The sequence below is a fragment of the Crocodylus porosus genome, unplaced genomic scaffold (assembly GCF_001723895.1).
Source record: "Crocodylus porosus isolate Cpor-Errol unplaced genomic scaffold, CroPor_comp1, whole genome shotgun sequence".
Lineage (NCBI taxonomy): Eukaryota > Metazoa > Chordata > Crocodylia > Crocodylidae > Crocodylus > Crocodylus porosus.
The window spans coordinates 58,550,144-58,553,953 of NW_017728951.1; the positions used below are offsets into that span (position 1 = coordinate 58,550,144).

General features: G+C 44.5%; 1 long non-coding RNA gene across 1 annotated transcript; it reads right to left on the reverse strand.

Moving 5' to 3' along the window:
* Window positions 1-535: 535 nt before the first annotated feature.
* Window positions 536-2,552, reverse strand: LOC109323914. Its single transcript, XR_002104780.1, has 2 exons — window positions 2,503-2,552; window positions 536-615 (listed from the first exon to the last, which is right to left on the reverse strand). It is a non-coding gene; the product is annotated as an uncharacterized LOC109323914 (long non-coding RNA).
* Between the last annotated feature and the right edge of the window lie 1,258 nt (window positions 2,553-3,810).

The window sequence follows — 3,810 nt, forward strand, 5'->3', positions numbered from 1 at the left end:
TAACTAGTATCCTTACTTCATTGAAATCCACCCTCCTGAAGTCCAGGACTGCTGCCTTGCTGCAGGCTTTTGACACCCTGTGCTGGATGGTGAATTTGAGTAGGTGATGATCGCTATTGCCCAGGTGGTCAAGAACCTCACCAGGTGGTGACCTATGGCCAGGACTAGATCCAACAAGGCATTTTCCCTGGTGGGACTTTGCACCTCCTGGGTTAGATGGAGGTCCTGTCACTCAGCTACTGTGGAAGAAATCAAACTTTGTGTTGTGGTAGAATCAGAACTGACAGAGCCAGAACTACATATCCAACAATAAATGACATTTAAATCTATCCTAATTTGATTAACTAAAGACAAGAATACATTTTCATGAAAGGATCTTATTTGTCGGTGCGGAAGTGTAGTTTGGTTTACAGAGTTTCTCATAACTGATGAGTCAAGTTCATATAAGATGGCCCAAAAAGAAATACTGAGAACTACCCAAATCACAACTAACCAACTCCACCTCAGGAACCAGGAACTAGGTAGAGGCCTTTTCCCTTTCCTGAAGGGTATAGTGGTGTCATTGGGGCACATCCTCTTCACTCTGCAGTGGCAAATCCTCTTCACCAGTAGGCACTTGGCTCAGTACTGGTCTTGAGCTTTCCTGTTGGCAGGTGATAGGCTCACTACCAGTCTGTGAAGGCTGATTACAAAATTGATATGGAGGAGACTCTTGAGCTAACGGGGATGATGTTTTCTTACTGCGTGAAGTGTGGATCCATGTCTGGAATCCTTGACACTTTATTGCAGTGTTGGTGGTCAGGAGCACCTGGAATGGGCCTTTCCAGCCAGGTTCCAGCAATGACTTCCATTGATGGACTTTTATATGGATCCAGTCACCAGGCAGGATGGAATGACACAGCTCATCTGGTTCTTTGGGGAGAGCTGCCTGTACCTGTGAATGAAAAGTCCAGGGAACAGGGACTGTGATTGCAGTTTCCCCATTTGGACCTTGCCCTGGAAGTTGGCATAAAGACATAAACTGAGCCTTTTTAGATTTTAAAGAAGGGGCTGGACCATACTGGGTACCAGACCTTAAACAAGAGGAGGGGGTTGAGATTTCAGGAGACAGACGCTATGCCTCCGGTAGATGTGGGGATGCCCCAGGGGCAGGTGACGGTTGTTGAGCGAGAGTTTCCTGATGAGGTGGGCTAATCCTGATACAAGAGTCTATTTGGTTACTTTGGACTTATTCCAGTTCAGATTGTGGGTGGGACTGTTATGGGAGTGGCACATTAAGAAAATCAATTATTTTCTGCAGATTCACTCTCGGTTATTTCTGGATAAAGTTGTTTTGGTGCTGGTTGTACTATTGATGGGGGCCCCCTTTTGGTGCACTTTTCTATTTTAATTCCTTTATCTGAGATTTCTTTCTTCTTGGGAGTCCTTAAGACTCTGAACTTCAGATTCTTGATGTCTTTTGAAAGCTTCTTCATACCAATCAGAAAATGTGTCCCACTGAGTTGGTGGTATATTACTGCCTGTTGACTCAAGGGCTCTGAGGAGACGAATGATTTTACTTAAATCAAATGTTCCCTCCAGGGGAAACTGCTGGCTAAAATAATCTCTGGTATACCAATTCTATTTGTCTAGAAACTTACAACTTTTATGGCCATAGTGTGTGTACATGTACAATGGTGGAATCCCTTTTGGCAGAGGTGGTACATCTTTAGACTCTCCGCTCCCCATATCTTTAAATTCAATTCACTCAGGTCTGTCATACAGGAATGGCTTATTCAGGGTGTCTGGTCAGGTTGTAAGATTTGCTAGCAACACAGAGATGCTGTGTCTAATGTCCAAAGACAAAATTCCACAGTAATAATGGCACACAATGCAGTTGCTCATGGTTAGATACAGCTCATTTATGAAGGTGGGGGAAAGGGTAGACCTGTCTAGTAGGTCACAGGGTTCAAGTTGTGTTCCCTTGCTTTCAAAACTACCCTTCCAGACAGCCTTGGGGCAGCTGAACCCAACCTTAGTCCCAGACTTGGTCTGTGGCTCATATTTCTCAATTCATATTCTCAGTTCACACAAGGGAATTTCTGCATTGAGGCACAGGGTTCAAGAGCATCTCTTTAGTCCCAGCCTTGGTCAACGCTTATCATGGAAAACACTCACACTCTAACAGTTTCCACCTTGCACCCTTGCTTTCAAAGAGCACACAGAACAAATCTGTTGTCTTTGGGGCAGCTGCACAAGGTTTTCACTCCTAGCTTCATAGAGACCTCATAGTTCTTTACAGAACTTAACTCAATTCACACAGGGAAAACTCATTCACTGACAGCAGAAACACAGAGTCTTTTAAAATTGTTTCTACTCATAGTTTCTACTTAAACAGTGGGTCTGACAGTTCTGGCAGAAAAAAAAAAGTTTGGATAGTATGAGCCTCAAGTAGCGAACAGGAAAACACACAGACAGTCTCTCACCAAAAACCCCCAATAGAGATTTGAAATGGTCTCTTACCTTGGTTTGGTGCTGGGGCATCAGTGAGAAGACAGTCTGTATCTCAACCGGTCATTCCTATCTGAGTTATGGCACCAAATTATGGAAGAAATCAAACTTTGCGTTGTGGTTGAATCAGAACTGACAGAGTCAGCCTTTCTTTCTTGAAAGCTATACTATGATCACAGGGAGAATTCCATACAGCAAGGGAAATCACCCACTTGTCTGTTTCAAAGTAATTATCGAACTCTATAAATTTACAGGCATATTTATACTTAAGACAGAGAGAGAGAAAAAATATGACCTTGGAGAAACAAATAGGAGTAAATCACTGGTCTGACACACAGAGACACACAGGCAGTTTACTTAAAGAAAAGGGAAACACTGTGCTTATAGGAATGGTTATCAGTTTCTGGTTCTGAGAGAGAAAAGAAAACTAACATCTGCACACAGGGTAATATATGAAGATGAAAACTAGGCATGCAGGATTTTCTTATCTTGGAACACTTTTCTGAAATATGCAGTATCAGCACCTCTGGTCTCTCTCTCTTTTCTTAGTCAAGTTAGAAGCCTGGTTAAATTTATTTCCACATGGGCAATCACAGCTAGATGTGGCTGGATCTAGCAATGGTTTTCTGGGAATACCTGTTCTGTCCACCAACCAGTGTTCCAAGTGAGAAGGTGTTCAGCATTGCTGGTGATATAGTGACACCCTGCCCCTCTTTGGATCCTGCCTTGGTGGGTCATTTGAAGTTCATTAAAGTGACCTCCTGCTGCTGGGGTTCCCCGAGCTCCAGTTGCAGATGGAGTGAATGCCAACCTCCTCATTCCATCTACACCTATTTCCTATTTTCATTTTTTTAAGGCTATTTAATGCCCTGCTCTTAGAGCTGGATGTGACACTCACTGCATCACCAGCCTCCAGGGGAAGAACATGTCTGTACTGAGCTCCTGTGCCAGGACAAACTTGGACGTATGGGGTGATGCCATGGAGAAAGAGAAGCCCCAAGTCCTGGAGATGACCACTAAAACTGTACTTTGCCAGGGTCTGGAGACCTAGTGGGACTGCCAATGGTGTGGTAGCCCCAGGAAATGCCAGGACTGAGGATCCCCCTGGTGAAAAGTGGGTAGGCAGCCACTACATCCACACACAGAGTCCTGGGTGGGGAAAGCCCAGACCCGTCATGTCTTTAACAGGCCTGGGGCTTGCTGGTTGCAGTGGAGTTATGAGGTTCCAGGTAAGCTCATCTTAGCTGCCTAGGATGTCATCTTTCATGGTGAAAAATCCTTTGTCAGGCTGTGGAAGCACCTGCAGTTGGTGTGTGTGCT